This window comes from Schistocerca serialis, chromosome 2, assembly GCF_023864345.2.
Source record: "Schistocerca serialis cubense isolate TAMUIC-IGC-003099 chromosome 2, iqSchSeri2.2, whole genome shotgun sequence".
Lineage (NCBI taxonomy): Eukaryota > Metazoa > Arthropoda > Insecta > Orthoptera > Acrididae > Schistocerca > Schistocerca serialis.
Window position 1 is genome coordinate 705,420,225 of NC_064639.1, and position 26,661 is coordinate 705,446,885.

General features: G+C 42.5%; 1 protein-coding gene and 1 pseudogene across 2 annotated transcripts in view; one reads left to right on the top strand and one right to left on the bottom strand.

The window, feature by feature from the left end:
- The window catches only part of LOC126457857 (uncharacterized transporter slc-17.2-like), a 316,922-nt gene that overhangs the window by 272,337 nt on the left and 17,924 nt on the right, over positions 1–26,661 (bottom strand). The window lies entirely within an intron of this gene.
- LOC126459120 (5S ribosomal RNA) lies at positions 16,581–16,698 on the top strand (annotated as a pseudogene).

The window sequence follows — 26,661 nt, forward strand, 5'->3', positions numbered from 1 at the left end:
ATCAAGAAGAAAACTATGTAAGTGATGATGACTTCCATGTTCCTGTTTCTGCGCTAGGAAGTCACTCAACATTTCGTAAGTAAAATAAATTTTACTTTCTCCTGCTCTTGAAAAAGAAAGAGCATCAGCAGCGGGAAACTTGCATGTATTAGACTATTGGAGTCAGCATCGTAACTAGTGTCATGAGCGTTCGTAGCAAGATTTGAATTTTGGGCTCCCAAGACTTAATTTCTATTAAGAGAAACAACACAGTAGCTTTGAGAGCGCAATTTATTTACGTATAATACATTACGTATAGTACATTTCTTATTCACTATTACTTACGAAGGTAAACAATACAAAACGAGTTCGTTCATTCAGACATTACAAGACCTCCTAAGAGTTTACTTTTCAGCCTTTTTCTGAGGCCAATTTGTCAATAATACGGTCTACATTACTACATTTTGCAGTGTCATAGACAATTAAGTGTATAGCCAGATTACTCAAACGCTGTTGACCAATCTATTATAGTAAATAGTTTTTTACTAATTTTAGTTTTAGAAAGTTTTAGAAAGACCTTTCACAGCAGGCAGAAATCACAAGTAGCTTCAGTGCTAGTTGAAGTGCAATCGCCCTCTACACTGGTATAACTAACCACTAAGTTACATTATTCATAGCAGTTAAGAAGTGCAATGTAATGTGCATTTTTTTAAGTGATGCAGAAATTATTTTACTTGTTCTTTGTGGCTTTGTCTCCAAACACAACTCGTTGTCATTTAAATCATTTTTGTATTTTAGTGCGACATCAGCTGAGGATTTCTTTAGTACTTCAGTGGACATTTCGTCTAAAGAAAGTCCTACCAGGAAACAAAAATCAGAACCTGGGGTAGTTAAACTTTGAAATCTCTATCCTACTTGCTAAACAAGACTGTCTAATGTACATTAAATCTGAAGTTTAAACTTTTGAAGTGGAGCCAGTATAGTCGCATCATCCTTGGTCATTTCGTCAAACATTGTTTTAACCTTTCGTTCGCGCTTTTCAAAAATTGCTGTTCTATCAATAGGTCGTTTGCTAGATTATATGCTGAATCAATACACAGCTCTATTAGTTTTTTTTCTTAAATATTTCTAAAAATCCACAAGGTCCTGCAAGTGTTTTGCTGCAACCTCAGTGGAAACGGCTTTTTCCTGTAAAATGTAATTAACGTTGTCAATACTTCTAAGAAGATGATCCATACGACAAACAAACAAATAAATTCGAAATTAATCATTTTTAAAATTATTTTAGCTGAAGAGACAGAATCAGCTGTATATGTCTTTGTTTCATCAGTTTCTCCTGCAATAGCATGTAATGTTTTCATTATTTGCAGTACCAGTAATTGAGTATGTATGCGTGAACTGAATTCTGTTGTGCAGTCCATCTCGCATCAGAATGACTCTTCAAGGTCAATTTTAAATTTGATAAAGCTTTCCAAGGTTCAGTCAACTGGATAAAAATATTTTGCGCTATGCTGTAAAACGTAGTCATTTCTGGTGTTACACAAGACGCATGAACTCCAACTAAATTTTATGAATGAGCACTTCCTTCGCTTGAAGAGCTTGATATTTACCAACCTTGTTAACTCCAGCGTCGTACGACTGTCCCCTACAGTCTGATAGGGTAAGACCATCCTGGCTATAAAAGGTAAAAAACCATCTTCAACCGCACGTATTCCATTAATTATATTTACATAGAGCACAATTCCTGACATGTTTTCTCGGTGGCTGATAACGGATTTTCGCTACAATTTAGACTGATGATTCTAATGCAGAAATTATTTCTTTTTGTATAGTTGACGTGTAATACGAAGAGCTTCTTTTTTTAATACAGGGAACATGTTCTTTCATTTTTGGATTGTGTTTGGTCACAGTTCTACGGTACTCTATAATACAGAGTCCAAATGGTTCGACTGCATCTTTCAGTGCCAGTTTATTTTCGGCACTACACAGTACTACGTCTATTACTACATTTAGAATACATCTCCAATTTTTCTTTTTCTACGGAAATATCACATTGCAGCTCGTTGTATAAAGTTTTACCTTTTGTCAGTCACAGCTCCATTTCTTTCCATGTTACATAACATTTACGATATTCTACGGCGTCCTTGTGGTCTCTTATTCTTGTGTTTGAATGTTTACAAACACGAAAACCTTTCGAAAAATTGTTTATTTCGTGCCAAATAATAAATAGCGAAAACAAAAACAAATTGGCGTTTTCACTGTAAATGGGCTACTTCTCTTTTATTTTCTCATTATTTGCGAGGTCTTCCGAAATCAATCAGCGGAAAAATTTCTGCCATCTTCACTCACTGAAAGTATATAATAGCGATCTTTTCCTTGCTCTGGTCCACGTTTAATGACAGAACACCTAACTTTGTTACACAATTTTGGGGCTATGACCTAGGGTCATTACAATTTATGCACTTTGCCTAAACAAAATCAGCATTTTTTGAATCCGAGGTATCCAATGTCGGTACAATGCCTGAAAATAAAATATATTGTAAGACAATGTCTGTGATTAGACCCCATGATATAAAGCTTTTGCCCGCAGTTACTCTCGCGCTACTTATTTATTATAAAAATACTACTGCACTACTTCAGAAACCTTCCCAGGAGTGCGTACAATACGACAACTGACCAAAGTCTCATCGCAGTTGGATGACTGGTCTCATAGTGCATGCTGGACAACTCATTTTTTACGTATGATCTGGTTAACAACTCCAAGTGGTCCACTTATAGCGTTATGATTGATTTTTTAAAAAAGACTGTCACTGATAACGCTTGAAGTACACATTAGGTAGCGCTGAGAAAATTAGACTGGTGGCTCAAGAGCAGGGAGGAAATGAGATAATTCGAGAAATGGCGGCAACCAGCAACTAACGAGAGGGCAGCTGTACTTAAACCAAGTACTTAAGCTAATACTAAGTATAATTATATTAATCAAGGGGAAACACACAGAAACAGAACGTACCAGCATTACATGAAACATTTTCTTACATGAAATGTTCAGAACACTTCTTCGTTACATTTGGTTAGAAAGTACAATAAGTTGTAATTCTTTGGTTCACCGCCAGTGTCTGTTGTTCCAATTGAACGAAAGTAATGTTGACATGTGACTCACGTGACAGCTCGAGTTGACGTGAGACTAACTTCGTTGCTCTTGTAGCATCAGTCACTTAGGGTCAACTACACTCCTGGAAATGGAAAAAAGAACACATTGACACCAGTGTGTCAGACCCACCATACTTGCCCCGGACACTGCGAGAGGGCTGTACAAGCAATGATCACACGCACGGCACAGCGGACACACCAGGAACCGCGGTGTTGGCCGTCGAATGGCGCTAGCTGCGCAGCATTTGTGCACCGCCGCCGTCAGTGTCAGCCAGTTTGCCGTGGCATACGGAGCTCCATCGCAGTCTTTAACACTGGTAGCATGCCGCGACAGCGTGGACGTGAACCGTATGTGCAGTTGACGGACTTTGAGCGAGGGCGTATAGTGGGCATGCGGGAGGCCGGGTGGACGTACCGCCGAACTGCTCAACACGTGGGGCGTGAGGTCTCCACAGTACATCGATGTTGTCGCCAGTGGTCGGCGGAAGGTGCACGTGCCCATCGACCTGGGACCGGACCGCAGCGACGCACGGATGCACGCCAAGACCGTAGGATCCTACGCAGTGCCGTAGGGGACCGCACCGCCACTTCCCAGCAAATTAGGGACACTGTTGCTCCTGGGGTATCGGCGAGGACCATTCGCAACCGTCTCCATGAAGCTGGGCTACGGTCCCGCACACCGTTAGGCCGTCTTCCGCTCACGCCCCAACATCGTGCAGCCCGCCTCCAGTGGTGTCGCGACAGGCGTGAATGGAGGGACGAATGGAGACGTGTCGTCTTCAGCGATGAGAGTCGCTTCTGCCTTGGTGCCAATGATGGTCGTATGCGTGTTTGGCGCCGTGCAGGTGAGCGCCACAATCAGGACTGCATACGACCGAGGCACACAGGGCCAACACCCGGCATCATGGTGTGGGGAGCGATCTCCTACACTGGCCGTACACCACTGGTGATCGTCGAGGGGACACTGAATAGTGCACGGTACATCCAAACCGTCATCGAACCCATCGTTCTACCATTCCTAGACCGGCAAGGGAACTTGCTGTTCCAACAGGACAATGCACATCCGCATGTATCCCGTTCCACCCAACGTGCTCTAGAAGATGTAAGTCAACTACCCTGGCCAGCAAGATCTCCGGATCTGTCCCCCATTGAGCATGTTTGGGACTGGATGAAGCGTCGTCTCACGCGGTCTGCACGTCCAGCACGAACGCTGGTCCAACTGAGGCGCCAGGTGGAAATGGCATGGCAAGCCGTTCCACAGGACTACATCCAGCATCTCTACGATCGTCTCCATGGGAGAATAGCAGCCTGCATTGCTGCGAAAGGTGGATATACACTGTACTAGTGCCGACATTGTGCATGCTCTGTTGCCTGTCTCTATGTGCCTGTGGTTCTGTCAGTGTGATCATGTGATGTATCTGACCTCAGGAATGTGTCAATAAAGTTTCCCCTTCCTGGGACAATGAATTCACGGTGTTCTTATTTCAATTTCCAGGAGTGTATTTAGTGCTCATCACGGACTCGGTTTCCGGTTCAGTGCAACGGAAGTATATTCAAACAAGAATTGGTAGATGCTCATTTACTGTGAGAATTAGAAGATGGTAATGGCCGTGGCTCCCAACGTTTGTGTAGGGAGAGATTTCGAGAACGACGGCACCCACACAGGAGTACGTTTGAAGCAATTGATTGTAGTCTTACGATCGTGGGACGTTTAAGCCTACTAATCGCGACTGAGGGGGCCTAGAAGTACGAGGACAACCCATCTGGAGGAGGAACTTCTTCGTGCTGTTGATGACAACCATATTGTCAGAGTAAGACAATCAGCTGCAACAAGTAACCCTGATCACATAAATGCCTGGAGAGTGTTACATATGAGAACCTGCTACACCCGTACCACATGCAGCGTGAGCAGGCGCTATAAGCAACTGATTTTCCTGCAAAGGTACAAATGGAATGTCCTCATACATCTAGGCCTCCCCCAGTTGCGAATAGTAGGCTTAAACATCCCATGACCAAAACACTACGATCACACTATTCAACGATGTGTCAACCCTCAATGTGCTGTTCACGGATGAGGCTTCGTTTCACAGTAGATGATTATTGTGTTAAATACGTGTAGAAACTGAGTTCTAACACGGGCCCATGTCCATACAACACACTAGCAAACCCGGCAATGTTTCGAAATTGCTAAATATGCGTTGGAATTAGATATATATCCTAAATTCCCTCTCCAACTTCTCACTTCCCATCTCCTTCACCTATTTCACATTTTCCATCTCCTTCTCCTCTCCCACCTCTCAGTGCACCATCTCCTCTCGCCGCTCTGTCCATCTCCTCCTCCCCACTGTCTCAGTCATTTTCCTCCCTCGCCCCTCTATGTCCTCTTATCCCTCTCTCTGACCTTGTGCCTTGTTTATTGCTACTGCAAACGAAAATTTGATGGGAGCTGAATTTCCTTAAAATTAATGAGTAAATCTGTTGGGACAGTGTGTATGCGAGGTATGAGAGACACCTCTCCAGTGGCTGGATCTTACGGATGGTAGCTTCAATGACTAATTCGCACACACTTTTAATCTGTGGATGGATAGGATTACAAAGTTTCGGAGAATACGGATTGGGTAGTACTGTTCTAATCATAAACCGATAAACCATAAATACGACTTTCCTGTTTATATAAAAACGACGGAGAGGAAGAAAACAAGACAACTCACAGTTGTGTACACAATTTTTGGTTAAAATCACGTGTAAGGAGAAATAAATACAGAAGAAACAATTCGTGTAATGGTTTAAATGCCCTGATGTGGTTGTTAAAGCTGACTACGAGAAAGAAAACGAAATCGCACATTTTCACACTATATCACAACAGTTTTACTTTCATGCAATCGGTTTTAACAGAAACTCTACATGTTACGGTCTAAAAAAATATATTGTTCATGTGTGACTCAATGTTAGTTACTCTTTAGTTATAGTTTGGTGTAGAAAATGAAGTATATTTTGAGATTTTTGGAAACAATATTTCGCCTTTATATTTTATGTATTTATTTACATATTGTATACGGTCCGAATGTTCTTTAGTATATCATGTAAAAATTTGAAGTAAAGCGGTCAAGAACTTTTCGAGATTTTTGGTAATAACGTTTCCCATTTCTATATTATGTATATATTTGTGTATTATATGTATTAAAATACATAGTCTACGTCCGTCCGAATGTTAAGTAGATTATTGTGTAAAAATCCGAAGCAAATCGGTGAAGTAGATTTTCTTCCTTTAAGTACGAGGAATGTTTCCCGAAAGTTTGGTCACACCTTTCTGTTACATATTATCTTCATTTTCATCTGAAGCTGTGTCATCGTCAATGACACTACTGTTCTCTTCGTCTATATCCAGTAGAACATCAACATCTTCTGTAGAAGAAGTTGTGGTTTTAGTTAGTAACTGCGATGTACTGGCAGCGCTACACTTTACGAGATTCGGCGATATCAATTAGCTTAATGTACAGTCTAAATTTTTTGCCTCTTTGTCTCTACTTCTGATCTTTCGGAAACGGGACGGAAGTTAAATATTCCGACTGGATTGTAAATACTCAAGAAGAATGTTTTGTGTTCACTACTCAGTTAATTGCAATAACATAAGTATTAACTAAAATTATAATTTACGTTTATCACAGTATACTGACTTAAACATTAGGTATCTACTTTTTGTACTGATCGATGACTGTCGTAATACTCTAAACTTTTCAATCGTAACTTCTAGCTAAAAAAATTAAATGTCGTCTTCGTATGACATAGCACACAAGGAAGGAATTCCCGCCCGTCAACTCGATCGATCGTACAGTGTCTGAGGCCATCCTTGGTTCCTTCCGGCGGCTGGCTGATTTGGTGAAGACAACCAGCATCGCACGCCGAGTGCAAGCTGAGCTTAATATCTGCAGCATAGTGCCCAGAGTCGATCGCGGTCCTCTGGTTTGGAGCCGTGTGGAGGGTCTAAACCAGAGGCTCAGACGACTCTGCGACTATAATGGTTGCAAATTCATCGACCTCCGTTATTGGGTGGAGAACTGTAGGGCCCCCCTAGACAGGTCAGGCGTGCACTACACACCGGAAGCAGCTACTAGGGTAGCAGAGTACGTGTGGGGTGCACACGGGGGTTTTTTAGGTTAGAGGGACCCCCCCTTGGGCGAAACGATAAAATAACTGACGGCTTACCAGAGAGGACATTATCATCGTTGATAAAGAACGTCCGTCCTCAGAGACCAAAAACAGGAAAAGTTAACGTAATATTGGTAAACTGCAGGAGTATCCAGGGCAAGGTTCCTGAATTAGTATCTCTTATTGAAGGAAATAGTGCGCATATAGTATTAGGAACGGAAAGTTGGTTAAAACCGGAAGTGAACAGTAACGAAATCCTAGACACAGAATGGAATATATACCGCAAGGATAGGATAAACGCCAATGGTGGAGGAGTATTTATAGCAGTAAAGAATTCAATAATATCCAGTGAAGTTATTAGCGAATGCGAATGTGAAATAATCTGGGTTAAGTTAAGTATCAAAGGTGGGTCAGATATGATAGTCGGATGCTTCTATAGACCACCTGCATCAGCAACCGTAGTAGTTGAGCGCCTCAGAGAGAACCTGCAGAACGTCGTGAAGAAGTTTCGTGATCATACTATTGTAATAGGGGGAGACTTCAATCTACCAGGTATAGAATGGGATAGTCACACAATCAGAACTGGAGCCAGGGACAGAGACTCTTGTGACATTATCCTGACTGCCTTGTCCGAGAATTACTTCGAGCAGATAGTTAGAGCACCAACTCGTGAAGCTAACGTTTTAGACCTCATAGCAACAAATAGACCGGAACTTTTCGACTCCGTGAATGTAGAAGAGGGTATCAGTGATCATAAGTCAGTGGTTGCATCAATGACTACAAGTGTAATAAGAAATGCCAAGAAAGGAAGGAAAATATATTTGCTTAACAAGAGTGATAGGGCACAAATCGCAGAATATCTGAGTGACCACCATCAAACGTTCATTTCTGAGGAAGAGGATGTGGAACAAAAATGGAAAAAATTCAGAAACATCGTCCAGTACGCCTTAGATAAGTTCGTACCGACTAAGGTCCAAAGCGAGGGGAAAGATCCACCGTGGTATAACAATCATGTACGAAAGGTACTACGGAAACAAAGAAAGCTTCATCATAGGTTTAAGAGTAGTCGAATCATAGCTGATAAGGAAAAGCTGAACGAAGCGAAAAAGAGCGTAAAGAGAGCAATGAGAGAAGCATTCAACGAATTCGAACATAAAACATTGGCAAACAATCTAAACAAGAACCCTAAAATGTTTTGGTCATATGTAAAATCGGTAAGCGGATCTAAATCCCCTATTCAGTCACTCGTTGACCACGATGGCACCGAAACAGAGGACGACCGAAGAAGGGCAGAAATACTGAATTCAGTGTTCCGAAACTGTTTCACTGCGGAAAATCGTAACACGGTCCCTGACTTCAGCCGTCGCACGGACGCCAAAATGGAAAATATTGAAATAAACGATATCGGAATTGAAAAACAACTGCTATCACTTAGTAGCGGAAAAGCATCCGGACCAGACGAGATACCCTTAAGATTCTACAGTGATTATGCTAAAGAACTTGCCCCCTTTCTATCAGCAATTTATCGTAGATCGCTGGAAGAACATAAAGTACCTAGCGACTGGAAGAAAGCGCAGGTCGTTCCCATTTTCAAGAAGGGTCATAAATCAGATGCGAATAATTATAGGCCTATTTCGCTTACGTCAATCTGTTGTAGAATAATGGAACATGTTTTGTGTTCTCGTATTATGACGTTCTTAGATAATACAAATCTCCTTCATCATAACCAACATGGATTCCGCAAACAGAGATCATGTGAAACTCAGCTCGCCCTATTTGCCCAAGAAATTCACAGTGCCGTAGACACTGGCGAGCAAATTGATGCCGTATTCCTGGACTTCAGGAAGGCATTTGATACGGTTCCGCACTGACGTTTAGTGAAAAAAATACGAGCTTACGGAATATCGGACCAGGTTTGTGATTGGATTCAGGATTTCCTAGAAGAAAGAACACAACATGTCATTCTTAACGGTTCAAAATCTGCAGATGTAGAGGTAATTTCGGGAGTACCGCAGGGAAGCGTGATAGGACCTTTATTGTTTACAATATACATAAATGACTTAGTTGACAACATCGGTAGCTCCGTGAGGCTATTTACAGATGACACGGTTGTCTACAAGAAAGTAGCAACATCAGAAGACTCGTACGTACTCCAGGAGGACCTGCAGAGGATTAATGCATGGTGCGACAGCTGGCAGCTTTCCCTAAACGTAGATAAATGTAATATAATGCGCATACATAGGGGCAGAAATCCATTCCAGTACGATTATGCCATAGGTGGTAAATCATTGGAAGCGGTAACGACCGTAAAATACTTAGGAGTTACTATCCGGAGCGATCTGAAGTGGAATGATCACATAAAACAAATAGTGGGAAAAGCAGGCGCCAGGTTGAGATTCATAGGAAGAATTCTAAGAAAATGTGACTCATCGACGAAAGAAGTAGCTTACAAAACGCTTTTTCGTCCGATTCTTGAGTATTGCTCATCAGTATGGGACCCTTACCAGGTTGGATTAATAGAAGAGATAGACATGATCCAGCGAAAAGCAGCGCGATTCGTCATGGGGACATTTAGTCAGCGCGAGAGCGTTACGGAGATGCTGAACAAGCTCCAGTGGCGGACACTTCAAGAAAGGCGTTACGCAATACGGAGAGGTTTATTATCGAAATTACGAGAGAGCACATTCCGGGAAGAGATGGGCAACATATTACTACCGCCCACATATATCTCGCGTAATGATCACAACGAAAAGATCCGAGAAATTAGAGCAAATACGGAGACTTACAAGCAGTCGTTCTTCCCACGCACAATTCGTGAATGGAACAGGGAAGGGGGGATCAGATAGTGGTACAATAAGTACCTTCCGCCACACACCGTAAGGTGGCTCGCGGAGTATAGATGTAGATGTAGATGTGTTGTCATTGCTGCGGTAATGAATAACCGCGCACTACGGTTTTCAACTTTCAAGCAAAAAGAAAAACCATAGATCTCTCCAAATGTGTATGTTCAGTCAATAATTGTTTACCTTGTTATTGCAGTCTTTTCCTTCCCAAGAATGTCATGAGATATTACATAAGATAATCCGTTTTCAATGTTCAAAAAAACGCCTTTATGTCGTTCCTCCTAGCAGAGAAAATATTTTGCGGCTGGAAAATGCACTATATTGCACTTTCGTGACAGAAGAATTATTTACAAATGAAAAATGACAAAAAAATCAAAACAAATAAATTGTGGGGATTCCGCAGCCACACATTGTTTTGGTACGCTTGCCGTCCGTTCTCACAGAGACAACCGACGCGCCATCCGGCTGTTTCAATCAGCGTGATATGGAGACCTGAACGTCATGGTCTGTAGTTTTACTAGGATTTTGAAACGTAATAATACAAAGAATTTAGCAGATGTTGAAATGAATCTTTAACCAAATAATTAGTACCGTATGTTAAATGCTGCTGAAATCATAATGCAGTGAAAAATTATTGTTATTTTACATACTGAATTAGGTGTAATTTTTGTTTTAGACACACTGTATTTCCATGTTATTTCTACATCTACATCTACATCTATACTCCGCGAGCCACCTTACGGTGTGTGGCGGAGGGTACTTATTGTACCACTATCTGATCCCCCCTTCCCTGTTCCATTCACGAATTGTGCGTGGGAAGAACGACTGCTTGTAAGTCTCCGTATTTGCTCTAATTTCTCGGATCTTTTCGTTGTGATCATTACGCGAGATATATGTGGGCGGTAGTAATATGTTGCCCATCTCTTCCCGGAATGTGCTCTCTCGTAATTTCGATAATAAACCTCTCCGTATTGCGTAACGCCTTTCTTGAAGTGTCCGCCACTGGAGCTTGTTCAGCATCTCCGTAACGCTCTCGCGCTGACTAAATGTCCCCATGACGAATCGCGCTGCTTTTCGCTGGATCATGTCTATCTCTTCTATTAATCCAACCTGGTAAGGGTCCCATACTGATGAGCAATACTCAAGAATCGGACGAAAAAGCGTTTTGTAAGCTACTTCTTTCGTCGATGAGTCACATTTTCTTAGAATTCTTCCTATGAATCTCAACCTGGCGCCTGCTTTTCCCACTATTTGTTTTATGTGATCATTCCACTTCAGATCGCTCCGGATAGTAACTCCTAAGTATTTTACGGTCGTTACCGCTTCCAATGATTTACCACCTATGGCATAATCGTACTGGAATGGATTTCTGCCCCTATGTATGCGCATTATATTACATTTATCTACGTTTAGGGAAAGCTGCCAGCTGTCGCACCATGCATTAATCCTCTGCAGGTCCTCCTGGAGTACGTACGAGTCTTCTGATGTTGCTACTTTCTTGTAGACAACCGTGTCATCTGTAAATAGCCTCACGGAGCTACCGATGTTGTCAACTAAGTCATTTATGTATATTGTAAACAATAAAGGTCCTATCACGCTTCCCTGCGGTACTCCCGAAATTACCTCTACATCTGCAGATTTTGAACCGTTAAGAATGACATGTTGTGTTCTTTCTTCTAGGAAATCCTGAATCCAATCACAAACCTGGTCCGATATTCCGTAAGCTCGTATTTTTTTCACTAAACGTCAGTGCGGAACCGTATCAAATGCCTTCCTGAAGTCCAGGAATACGGCATCAATCTGCTCGCCAGTGTCTACGGCACTGTGAATTTCTTGGGCAAATAGGGCGAGCTGAGTTTCACATGATCTCTGTTTGCGGAATCCATGTTGGTTATGATGAAGGAGATTTGTATTATCTAAGAACGTCATAATACGAGAACACAAATCATGTTCCATTATTCTACAACAGATTGACGTAAGCGAAATAGGCCTATAATTATTCGCATCTGATTTATGACCCTTCTTGAAAATGGGAACGACCTGCGCTTTCTTCCAGTCGCTAGGTACTTTATGTTCTTCCAGCGATCTACGATAAATTGCTGATAGAAAGGGGGCAAGTTCTTTAGCATAATCACTGTAGAATCTTAAGGGTATCTCGTCTGGTCCGGATGCTTTTCCGCTACTAAGTGATAGCAGTTGTTTTTCAATTCCGATATCGTTTATTTCAATATTTTCCATTTTGGCGTCCGTGCAACGGCTGAAGTCAGGGACCGTGTTACGATTTTCCGCAGTGAAACAGTTTCGGAACACTGAATTCAGTATTTCTGCCTTTCTTCGGTCGTCCTCTGTTTCGGTGCCATCGTGGTCAACGAATGACTGAATAGGGGATTTAGATCCGCTTACCGATTTTACATATGACCAAAACTTTTTAGGGTTCTTGTTTAGATTGTTTGCCAATGTTTTATGTTCGAATTCGTTGAATGCTTCTCTCATTGCTCTCTTTACGCTCTTTTTCGCTTCGTTCAGCTTTTCCTTATCAGCTATGATTCGACTACTCTTAAACCTATGATGAAGCTTTCTTTGTTTCCGTAGTACCTTTCGTACATGATTGTTATACCACGGTGGATCTTTCCCCTCGCTTTGGACCTTAGTCGGTACGAACTTATCTAAGGCGTACTGGACGATGTTTCTGAATTTTTTCCATTTTTGTTCCACATCCTCTTCCTCAGAAATGAACGTTTGATGGTGGTCACTCAGATATTCTGCGATTTGTGCCCTATCACTCTTGTTAAGCAAATATATTTTCCTTCCTTTCTTGGCATTTCTTATTACACTTGTAGTCATTGATGCAACCACTGACTTATGATCACTGATACCCTCTTCTACATTCACGGAGTCGAAAAGTTCCGGTCTATTTGTTGCTATGAGGTCTAAAACGTTAGCTTCACGAGTTGGTTCTCTAACTATCTGCTCGAAGTAATTCTCGGACAAGGCAGTTTCAACATGAAAAGTGAAAACAGTCGTTTGTTTCAAGTCGTAGTCCCTGTGGGGCCTAACTAGAGGTGACGCTATAGAAAGGCAGTTTCGGTACAACACAGAGCACGTGCCCTGTCAGACCAAGAGAATCTACCTATAGAGATAGAACATCTCAAAACAGTTTTCTGCAAGAATGGATACACGGACAGACAAATAGAGAGGGCACTCCAACCAGCCACTATACCACAGGTTCCTGAAGAAGACCAAGATGAAACAAAGAAGGTGGCATACCTGCCCTCTGCTGGCTCTATTTCTGCCAGAATGAATAGGATCCTCCGTAAACACAATATCAAGTGTGTTTTCTGTCCATCCAACAAGATCGGAGGACTGCTGGGGAGTGTCAAAGACGACCTGGGGTTACGAAAACCAGGGATTTACAATATACCTTGTCAATCTGGCATGTCCTACACTGGCCAGACGACAAGAACTGTGGAGATCAGGTGCAAAGAACATCAGAGGCACACTAGATTAAGACAGTTGACTAAGTCAGCCATTGCTGAATACTGTCTAGAACTAGATCATGCCATGAAGTATGAGGATACCAAGATTCTAGCACAAACACCCAGATTTTGGGACAGTGTTATAAGAGAATCGATAGAAATTAAAATGGCTGACGATCTTATGAACCGTGACACAGGGTACCAGCTAAGCAGAGCCTGGGATCCGGCTCTGGAATTGTTAAAGGAGCAAGGGGGCCAGCTGCAACACTACACAAACAGAAGAACCAGAGACATGGAGATGGAAAACGAGCCCCTGATGGACTGCCAGGCGCACCAGACCGAAGATGGAACACCCAGAAGTGGGACTGGTGGGCGCGGACCGCAGAGGGAACATCCAGAGCCGCAGCAGACGAAAAACGGAGCGGCAACGCTCCAACAGGTCGTGGTGAGCGGGCGCGGACCGCAGGGGGAACGCTTGGTACCCCAGACCGTAGATGAAACCCCCAGGAACGGGTTGGGTGGGCGCGGACCGCAGAGGGAACACCTAGAACCGCAGCGGACGGAAAACGGAGCAGCAACGCTCCAGCAAGTCGCAGGGAATGGGCGCGGACTACAGAGGAAGCGCCTGCAGCCGTTGGTGGAGGGGGAAGGCCATAGGCATAAATACTGGACCAGGTCAACTCGAGGGGCAGTCTCAGGTCGCACCTGATGAAGGTTATGAGCTACGTGACCGAAATATCGTGCAAGTACGACGCTGATATCAGGCAGAACACCATACAACCCAAGATGTCAACAGCGAAATTGATTTAATTTTTCGTACAGCGTGGTGACCATTTGTTACCTCGTTTTTTGGTGAAATGCACCGACGCTCCAACTGATCCGGAAGGTGTTAAAGGCGCTCATATCAGATAAATAAATAGGTCAATTCTGCAAATCCACAGGAGGATTACCTTGCTTATTCGGAAGAGGGTCGACTCCACAGCATGTATTTTGCTTTTAACTAAAATATTACACTAAACATATGTGTTCAGACTGCCAGTAACAAAAATTAATGGCCTGAACCGAACGAAACCTGGAATAACAGCGTACGTAGGTTATAACACGTCCGACGAATTTAACTGTCGGCTAACACTTCCGGACATCCACCATGTCACCATATGTAAGAGAGTCACATCATGATCCGTGAGTATCATCATAAAATCTGAGTCCACTTCCCCACAGACTATTATTAGAGACATCGTGCATTCGTTTTTGTGGCCAGTGGTTGCTGGACTGCAGCACGACCATGAAAATCTAGTCTTGTTGCACCTCGGCGGATCGCTCTATTATTTCTTCCAGACTGCGACTGCCAACGACAGGTATTCCTATATCAACTCAATAATCCGTATGTCGTCAAGGAATATCTACATGTGGACGAGGATCTGAATCTTGCCCCTCTCGAGCATGTCAACGTAGGTTTTGATATATTCGTTCTCACCGCACTTCATTGTTGACAAACAAGTGAACTGGCTTTGAATGATCTCACTGCGTACTTAAGGCATATACACCTCGCGTTACTTTGGCCGAAATGCTGACCTGCGGATGAAACTGCTGATCATGTAATTCTTTGTTAAGTCTGCAGCGTTTTCTGTTATTAACGCTGAATACCATTGATGTCTAAAGCTGTTGACATGCTTTCGACAGTATCTGTTTAAGTGCAATAATTTTAGTCATATCCTAGTGGCTATTTAATCAAATTTTTCATGCCAGAGAAATTTGTAATTTTTTTTTACTGTATACTGTTTTACTTTTCTTTCTTCCGTACGGCGTTGGATAGTCTATTAGCCATTTTAATTGCTTTGCAACGTGCGGTAATCCAAGTGCAACCCGCTCTCCTGCCAACAACGAGCGATGAAAGATATACACACAGTTCTAAATACACAGATATGAATGAGGTTTTTACATTTGCAAGCAACAGATACGGCAGATTTCTAATCCTTCTCTGAATTCGAAACTCCCATCCTTCACTGGGTCATAGTTTAGAGCATCTCCAAACTGTGAGCTACTAAGCGTACTGTATCCTTGGAATGTTACTAAGAAAATTCGACGCAGCACGTAAATTCTACGCCAGGTCCGGGTGGCATTTTCTGAAGGCCACTAACAGACTCACCTTGGAGACGTCCACTCTCATCCCAAGAGAATCCTTTCTTTTTGCTCTTAGGTTCTTTTTACTATAGCTCTCCATCGTACGTGCGAGATCGATGGCCCTCCTCCAATACCATTAGGGTTCTTCTAAAGTGGTTGATTAATCAACGACAGTTAACATTGCTTCTCATCAACGACTTATCGTCGCTACAGATGTTTAGTCCAGACAGCAGTATGTAATGAAGCACTGGCGGACTGCAAACTTTGGATTCGTTACCAGGGCATGAAAAAATGTCAGCTGCGTCTTCATAGCTGACGCTTACGTGGACGGAGAGAGACTAAATCTTACATACTCTAATGAGCAATTTAATCGTTGAAGGCTGCTTGTGCTGTTGTGAAATCGCTGCCATCGCCACGGTGAATAAGACCGTTCGGGAAGTCACGTTAACGGAATGTCGTCAGACTTTGTGTTACCCTTCCGCGTGACAACCAGGTGCTCAGTGTTCGGTGCTACCGAATTTGACTGCGGCCAGTCCGTGGGTGCCCAAAGCGTAGGATACTCAGAGATGGTGCAGGCTATCGGCCCTTTTCATTCTATTGTGTCAAGAGTGTACCTGGGTACCTCGATTCGGAGTAAAACGACACCGCCCGAAACAAGTGCCGTGGGTAACACCGTGCTGACGACGCGCTGGACACCAACTATCGCAGATTTAGGAGCGGTTAGCCGGGCCACATGGCAACAAATCACTTCCGTACTAAACAAGAACGGCAACAATTGCTGAGCAGCCTTGCCGCTCAGAACGACGTCCTCTATACCAGTAGTAGTCAGCCTTCTTTGCCTGCTTTTATATCTTTGCTAGGCAACGGCCTTGCCGCAGTGGTTACACCGGTTCCCGTGAGATCACCGAAGTTAAGCGCTGTCGGGCGTAGCCGGCACTTGGATGGGTCACCATCCAGGCCGCCATGTGCTGTTGCCATTTTTCGGGGTGTACTCAGCCTCGTGATGCCAATTGAGGAGCTACTCGACCGAATAATAGCGGCTCCGGTCAAAGAAAACTATCTTAACGACCAGGAGAGCGGTGTGCTGACCACACGCCCCTCCTATCCGCATCCCCAACTGAAGATGACACGGCGGTCGGATGGTCCCGATGGGCCTCTTGTGGCCTGACGACGGAGTGCTTTGTATCTTTGCTAGTAGTAAAATTTCCTAACAGCCCACCAGTTCCACAGTCATGGTGATTGATAAAGTAGAGGAGTGACTTTACTGTATAAAGTTTATAACGGAGAATTGCAGCAAGTTAAAGCACACAGGCTGTGGCTAAGCCATGTCTCCGCAATATCCTTTCTTTCAGGAGTGCTAGTTCTGCAAGTTTCGCAGGAGAGCTTCTGTAAAGTCTGGAAGGTAGGAGACGAGGTACTGGCAGAAGTAAAGCTCTGAGGACGGGGCGTGAATCGTGCTTGGGTAGCTCAGAGGGCTGCCGACACGGTAGCTCGGCGTGTTCGGTCAGAGGGTTAGATACTCTCTGTAATAAAGAAACTGAGTTAATCGATCAACAACGAGCTGAAACGGATGTTTTACGACGTCCGCCCCGAGCAGATTCAACGAACAAAAGCGAACAAAATGAGACTAAAAAAAAGATGGTAGAGCACTTGTCCGCGAAAGGCAAAGCTCCCGAGTTCGAGTCTCGGTCCGGCACACAGTTTTAATCTGCCAGAAGTTACATACAATAACATTTACTTATCAGATACTTTGTCATAATTTTATGAAAACCCAATGAAAATGTTTTTTAAAAGCCCTGTCGCCTACCGTCACCCATGAAAACTGGAACGCTCACTAGTGGGCGGAGGGATCAGGTTGACTGGAGTCCACGCACGATAATGTGGACGAAGCGCAGTGACCAGTTTTCGTCGAAAACGCTGGGCGCGTTCATTCGTTTGTTCAGAAGGAGAGACCGACAGTGTCTGCCACCTTCGGCCGGCTGCCGATGACAGAATCGAGGCACGCGCCCTGGATTCGTTCTTAAATGATTTTACGGAAAGTATTCGGTAAAAAATTTCGTTTTTGGTTACTTATAGCTTTATATATCAGGTTCATAATGATGTGTCCATCATTTCCTTAATGGTCATAGTTATTGTGATATTTACATGGAATAAGACACTGCGAGAAACTTAAAAAAGTTTGCAATGAAAAATAGGGGCCGCAATGATTTTACGTTTGGCGCATATTACATAATATGTTGTCGCATATGAAATTTAGTTAACACATCAAATTTTTTTTCACACTTGGGTGGACGTCCCTATCTGCCACCAATCTCGAGAAAATTGATCAGATGTAGCACACTCATTTGCGATTGCATCGTACCAGCGATAAACCCTGAGTGAAATATCCACAACATTCCTCATATTACAAATACGATTTGAGATATCGAAAAGATTTTTTTTTGCGAATGATAGCATGCAAAGAGGAGAGTATTTTGCCATATATTTATTATGCAAAACTTTACCATCTACCGTGTTATTCCACTAACGACAGTCTTTTTCAGTGAAAGAATGTAATTTTTAAGGGCCATCGATAACTGGTGAAATGAGAAAAGGGTTTGAGAACAATGTAACTGAAGATATTACACGTTTATTTTGTACTGAGGGAGTACTTTTTTATAAGCTACTTATCTTACTTTTCCTCAGTTGCTCACTTAATAAAATTAATAAAGCACTGTATCAGAATTCTCTTACAACTGTGTCTACATAACACGCTTGTGAGGTGACACTTTGAAAATCCTGTTGTTTTTTGGCAAAAGAAGCAAATTTTAACATGGTAATGAGAGAAATTGGAGGTTTTACTGAAAGTTCGCCACTCATGACGCTTCTCTGAAATTTACAAATGGTTAACAAGCCAAGCGAAAATAAATCGCTGTATTTTCAGCAGAATGCTTTTTAGATACTAAATGAAGCAGAGGTGACATATGTCTTTGACTGGTCACCGTGCAAGTGTGGGCGTGAAGGGGCTCCGCTTAATATTTATAAAAAATGTTACCTTCAGTTTAGAACACTACTTTTCCCTCAGCGCTTGGCATTTCCTCTACGCACCTGCACTGCACAGCTACTGGCCAAGGTATTCTGCGCAGATTCTACCACTGCTCTGTACTCCACAGTAGGGTTTCCCAAACTGTGTTCCACGCAACACTAGTGTTCCGTGGGAAGTGAATGAGTGCTTCACCAAAAATTGTTAGTAATATGGCGTTTTCTTTTTTCGAAATTTTGATGATACTATTTTTAAAAAGACATTATCATTTCTGTGTTACTAATTATGATTTGAAATTGAAGTAATCGCTGAATAAAACAATTTTTTTCTTATTTTTCAATAATTTTATTAACCATCAAAGTACCAGGATTCTGAAAGTATTCCATCAGAGGAAAAGTTTGGGTACCGCTGCGCTGCAGAAGCCACATCTCTACACTACACTTGCATATCTGCTCATCGCCCCTTCTGTCGCATTGATTAGCATGGATATAGGGACGCCGCCTTTAGAAGTTAGAAGCGTGTCCAAAGAATCGTAGTACACAATCACATGTACTAACGGCAATGCACGACTGTGCTCGCCAACATGGCACCTTTCAGGCTAGTAGAGAACATTTTCTTGTGTGGGTGGTGTTCATATGAAATGACATGTTACTGGCATGTATCGCAGAAATCTACTGTCTAATCGTGTGCAGCCGATGCTCACCTACAGCAACTTCGCAGATAACCTGTAACTTCAATAGCACAGTGTACCGTCCCTTTGACTCCGAATTGTCTGAATGGACTTAGAAACTCTACATCGACATGAAAATGCTTCAGTGCTCTCCCCCCCCCCCCCCCCCCCCACACTCCTCTTAGTCACAAATTATCATGATCTAATAGAGAGCGTCATGACGGATACAGGGATTAGTGAGCACATGGTGATTTTAGCAACGCTCAAAACCATATCAACCAAAACCATTAAAAATAAACGGAAAATATATCTATTTAAAACAGCAGATAAAAATTCGCTTGATGCCTTCCTAAGAGAGAGTCTCCATTCCTTCCAAGCTAATTATGTAAGTGTAGACCAGATATGCCTCAAATTCAAAGATACAGTATCGACAACAATAGATAGGTTCATACTGTGTAAGTTAATAAGAGACGAGACTGATCCACCATGGTATACAAAACATGTCAGAACACTGTTGCAGAAGCAACGAAAAAAGCATGCCAAATTCAGAAAAACGTAAAATCCCCAAGACTGGCTAAGTTTCACGGAAGCTCGAAATTTAGTGCGGACGTCAATACGAGAGCTTTTAATAATTTCCACAATGAAACATTGTCTCAAAATATGGTACAAAACCCACAGAGATTCTGACCGTATGTAAAGTACACCAGCGGCAAAACAGTCAATACCGTCACTGCGCGACAGCCATGGAAAAGTTACCGATGATGGTGTCACTAAAGCGGAGTTACTAAATACAGTTTTCCGTAATTCCTTCACGAAAGAAGACGAAGAAAATATTGCAGAATTCGAAAGCAGAACAGCTATTAGCATGAGTGACATAACAATAGATATCTTAGGTGTTGCGAAACAACTCAAATCACTTAAGAAAGGTAAGTATTCCGGTCCAGATGGTATACCAATCAGGTTCCTTTCAGAAATGCAGACACAATAGCGCCTTTCTTAGCAATAATATACAACAACTCACTAGACGAAAGGTCTGTTCCTAAAGACTGGAAAGCAGCACAAATGGTTCCAATGGCTCTGAGCACTATGGGACTTAACATCTGTGGTCATCAGTCCCCTAGAACTTAGAACTACATAAACCTAACTAACCTAAGGACATCACACACATCCATGCCCGAGGCAGGATTCGAACCTGCGACCGTAGCGGTAACGCGGTTCCAGACCGAAGCGCCTAGAGCCGCACGGCCACACTGGCCGGCTGAAAGCAGCACAGGTCACGCCAATATTCAAGAAGGGAAATAGGAGTAACCCATTGAATTACAGACCTCTATCACTGACCTCAATTTACAGTAGGATTTTGGTGCATATACTGTACTCGATTATCATGAATGACCTTGAAGAAAATGACTTATTGATACATAACCAACACGGATACAGAAAATATCGTTCTTGTGCTGTCGACAGGGAATCTCAGATCGATTCCATATTCCTAGATTTCCAGAAGGTTCTTGATACCGTTCCTCACAAGCGACTATTAATAAAATTGCGTGCATATGGAGTATCGTCTCAGTTGTGTGACTGGGTTCGTGATTTCCTCTCAGAGAGGTCACAGTTCCTAGTGATAGACAAAAAATGTTGAAATGTGTGTGAAATCTTATGGGACTTAACTCCTAAGGTCATTAGTCCCTAAGCTTACACACTACTCAACCTTAAATTATCCTATGGACAAACACACAAACCCATGCCCGAGGGAGGACTCGAGCCTCCACCGGGACCAGCCGCACAGTCCAGGACAGCAGCGCCTTAGACCGCTCAGCTAATCCCGCGCGGCCTAGTGATAGACGGTAAATCATCGAGTAGAACAGAAGTGATATCTGGCGTTCCGGGAGGTAGTGTCATAGGGCCTCTGCTGTTCCTCATTTGCATAAAGGATGTAGGTGATAATCTGAGCGGCCCCCTTAGATTGTTTGCAGATGACGCTGCAATTTACCGTCTAGTATAATCATCAGACGATCAATTCGAATTATAAAATGATGTAGAGAGAATTTCTGTATGGTGCGAAAAGTGGCAATTGACACTAAAGAAAGAAAAGTGCGAATTCATCCACACGGGTACTAAGAGAAATCCGATAAATTTTGGGTATACGATAAATCGCACAAATCTAAGGGCTGACAATTCGACTAAATACCTAGGAATTACAATTACGAGCAACTTAAAGTGGGAAGACCACATAGATAATATTGTGGGGAAGGCGAAACAAAGACTGCGCTTTGTTGGCAGAACACTTAGAAGATGCGACAAACCCACTAAAGAGACAGTCTGCATTACAGTTTCCATTCCTCTGCTGGAATACTGCTGCGTCGAAAAAGTGCAAAGAAGGACAGCTCGTCTCGTGTTATCGCACAATAGGGGTGAGAGTGTCACTGATATGATACGCGATTTGGGGTGGCAGTCACTGAAACAAAGGCGGTTTTCTTTGCGGCGAGATCTATTTACGAAATTTCAGTCACCAACTTTCTCTTCTGAATGCGAAAATATTTTGTTGACACCCACCTACGTTGGGAGAAATGATAATAAAATATGATAAATCAGAGCTCGAACGGAAAGATTTAGGGGTTCCTTTTTCCCACACGCCATTCGAGAGTGGAATGGTAGAGAAGTAGTATGAAAATGGTTCGATGAACCCTCTGCCAGGCACTTCAGTGTGAATTGCAGAGTAATCATGTAGATGTGGATGTAGACCAAAAAACGTATCTCCACAGTCCTACAGGGCAAATCTGAAAATCTGGGAAGCCAAAGGGCGAAATGTGTGCACCTTGTTCCAATCATCGTAGTGTCCACGCAGTATGTGGTGGCCGATGCACAGTGAGCAATATTCGTCTGAAGCGCTGTGCGAGTTCATTCGTCTGTTCGGAAGAGGCCGCTGTTAGCTGCTTTCGGTCGGTCTGTGACGACAGCATCGAGGCACACGCTCTGCAGTCTTTCTCTAACGATTTCACAGAAACTATTCGGTAAACAAAATTCATTTTTGCATTATTTATAGCTTTGTGTATCAGCTTCATGATGACGTGTCCATCATTTCGCTAATTGCCGTAGTTATTGTGATATTCACTTGTAAGTAAGACACTGAGCACAATTCGAAAAACTTTGCAATGAAAACTGGGGTCGCTATTATTTTGCACTTCGTGATTATTAAACAATATGTTGCTGCATATGAGATTTAGTTAACATATTGAATTTTTGTTTAGACTTGCGAGAAGACTCATTTGCGATCGCGCGCCCGAGCAATAAAGCCAGGATGAAATACCCAGAACATTCCTTGTATTTCATTAACGATTTGAGTTATCGAAATGAGATTTTGGGATATGACAGCACACAAAGAGGAAGGTATTTTTCCATATGGCTATTATGCAACACTTCATTATCTATCGTGTTATTCCACTAACAACAGACTTTTTCGGTGAAAGACATCTACATCTACAGGGTTGCTCTGCAATTCACACTGAAGTGCCTGGCAGAGGGTTCATCGAACCATTTTCATACTACTTCTCTACCATTCCACTCTCGAATGGCGTGTGGGAAAAAGGAACACCTAAATCTTTCCGTTCGAGCTCTGATTTATCATATTTTATTATCATTTCTCCCAACGTAGGTGGGTGTCAACAAAATATTTTCGCATTCAGAAGAGAAAGTTGGTGACTGAAATTTCGTAAATAGATCTCGCCGCAAAGAAAATCGCCTTTGTTTCAGTGACTGCCACCCCAAATCGCGTATCATATCAGTGACACTCTCACCCCTATTGTGCGATAACACGAGACGAGCTGCCCTTCTTTGCATTTTTTCGATGTCCTCCGTCAATCCTACCTGGTAAGGATCCCTTACCGCACAGCAATATTCCAGCAGAGGACGGACAATTGTAATGTTGGCTGTCTCTTCAGTGGGTTTGTCGCATCTTCTAAGTGTTCAGCCAACAAAGTGTAGTCTTTGTTCCGCCTTCCCCACAATATTATCTATGTGGTCTTTCCAATTTAAGTTGCTCGTAACTGTAATTCCTAGGTATATAGTCGAATTGACAGCCCTTAGATTTGTGCGATTTATCGTATACCCAAAATTTATCGGATTTCTTTTAGTACCCATGTGGATGACCTCGCACTTTTCTTTGTTTAGTGCCAATTGCCGCTTTTCGCACCATATAGAAATTCTCTCTAGATCATTTTATAATTCGAATTGATCGTCTGATGATTTTACTACACGGTAAATTACAGCGTCATCTGCAAACAATCTAAGGGGGCTGATCAGATTATCATCCATATCATTTATGTAAATCAAGAACAGCAGAGGGCCTATGAGATTACCTTGCAGAGCGCCAGATAGCAATTCTGTTCTACTCGATGATTTACTGTCTATCACTAAAAACTGTGACCTCTCTGGGAGGAAATAACGAATCCAGTCACACAACTGAGACGATACTCCATACGCACGCAATCTGATTAATAGTCGCTTGTGAGGAACGGTGTCAAAAGCCTTCTGGAAAACTAGGAATATGGAATCGATCTGAGATCCCTTGTCGACAGCCCTCATTACTTCATGGGAATAAAGAGCCAGCTGTGTTGCACGAGAACGGTATATTTAAGGGCGATCAGTAGCTAGAGAAATGAGAAATGCCGTGTGTTTTGGAACAACGTAAGTCAAAGCATTACACGCTTATCTTTGTACTGGTTCAAATGGCTCTGAGCACTATGGGACTTAGTATCTGTGGTCATCAGTCCCCTAGAGCTTAGAACTACTTAAACCTAACTAACCTAAGGACATCACACACATCCATGCCCGAGGCAGGATTCGAACCTGCAACCGTAGCAGTCACGCGGTTCCGGACTGCGCGCCTAGAACCGCTAGACCACCGCGGCCGGCCTTATCTTTGTACTGAGGATGTTTTTCGTGAGCTATTGACATTACACTTCATTGGTGCTTTACTTAATAAACTTAATAAACCACCATTTCAGAATACTCGTGCAATCGCATCTGCACAATATGTTAGTGAGGTGCTACTGTATAAACTTCGCTATGTTTTCGCAAAAGAAGCAAATTTTAACATGGCAACAACGAAAATGTAGGTTTTACTCAAAATGTGCCACTCATGATGCTTTCTGAGAGTTACAAATGGTTAAGAAGCTAAGTGGAAATAAATTACTGCTTTTGTTGCATTTGCAGTGGAATTATTTTTAGATGTGCTAACAAAAGCCGAAGTGGCAGTAGACCTTTTTGGATAGTCATCATGCAAGAGTGGATGTGGAGGGGCTCCAGGTAATATTTACAAAAAATGTAAGCGCAACATTCAGTTTAGAACGACACTTCCCCTCTAGTGCTCGGCATTTCCCCTACAGTGCCTGTCCACAACCCCCACCACTGCTGCTCCCCCCACACGTGCCCTGCCGACTACGCATTTGTGAGCCACGTTAGTCCACGCGCCCTCTACGTTGTAGGTATCGGTTGAGAGGTCATTGAGCAAAATGTATTCCCACCGCTTTCAGTCCCTCATGAAGCCAATATGACGTCTCACCGCAATCGACTAGGTGACAGTGTGTACTTCATACTACTAAGAAATTCGATTGCTCACGGGTGTATACTTGCTTCATTATAAAGCTGAAGACTGTCATGTGGTATGCTGAAATATTATTTCAACAAATATTTGTGATACTAACTTGAACAGCTTTTCGTACAGTATTGTGGAACACAACGACAATAATAACTTTGAGACAAAGCAATTGACAGCAGAGTGCTGTACATAATTACCACATGGAAATTACCTGTGATTCAACGTTCTTGCGTATTCGCACACAGCAGACAACAATATGTTTAAGCAAGGGTTGACGTGAAAAAGAATAAGAAAAAGAAAAGAACTTGCTATGATGTGGTGATGTGGAAGGTAGGTGAATGGAGGAAGAATGTTCTCCTCAAAGATTATTCACAGTTCAGTGTGCGAAGGGAAAACAATCGATTTTTCTTTTGTCGAGGCCGAGAGGCGCTTTATTATCTAAAAACCGCCATTTATAGGTATGCAGCTGGACGATGCAATGTCTTTGCACAGAGCTGCTATATCTGTAGGCTGATGTCTGTCTTCTCACGTGTGTTTGTTACTGTGCTAGTCACTGTAGGTGTTACTGACGCTTTTTTGCGTTCTTAGTGGGCGCAAAGAGCGAAAGCTTCATCGCACAATACGGCAACGTTCGATCACATGGTGCTCCCCTTTTTTTTATTTAGTATTTTTACTGTGCAAAAGTTCTTGATGCGTAGCAATAGCTAAATGGACGGTATTCCAAACCTGTCTGAATACTAATCGTTTTCGGGAGGAATGACAATTTTAACTTTTTTAGTGCATTAAAACTTTTATTCCTGAGACTGGCATAAAACAACTGACGTGTCTAATTCTTAGCCTATGTTATGTTATGACCCTTCACAACGCCAACTCCAACCATAACAAAATTTAATCTATTATGCTAACCTCATTATAGGCACATAAAGAAAACACAGCAAATTCTTGCTGGAATCGCGGTGAAATTGACCTCTTTTTCTTCAGCGGTTATGAAAAAACATTCCTGAATGCAGCAAGAATGTGAACTAATGAAAGCAGTAACAATGTGACACATGGTCATAGAAACAGCTGCCCGTAACAGTCTACTGGTGGAGAGATAAAGTCACTGTTGCAAGTGTCTATATGTTATGAATTTGTCACGTAAGCCACAGGTCTCTTTTATTGAGATCGTAAGAGCCGTCCGTGTGAAAATGCCGCGAAGTACAAACGTAAATAGCATGAACTGAAGAAATATAGTGTGGATGTTTTAGAACCATGTTTCGCAGAAATTTTAAAAGGATCAAGAAGCACTGACAGGGCTATCTGAGTGTATACAATTACCAAAGGAGCCATGATAAACTGGATTCACGGTTGTCATGGTAAATCACAATGTGGTCAGCTATTTTTTAGTGCTAAAGAAGAAAAGAACGGGTCTCTTCAGAATTTCATAGCGCAAATTTGTGATCACATCTTTCTATCCTTAAATTTTCCTTGTGTTTTATTCTGATATTAGTATTAAAATTTAATTACTGTGCCAGAATCATTTTTCAATTATTGATAAAGTTTCAGCACAGAGTGATAAACAATCGGCAATTATCGCATCACAGATCATCGGTCAATTTCACCCACAGTTGGGAGTGACGCAGTATCTGAACTATATATAGACCTAGAACTTA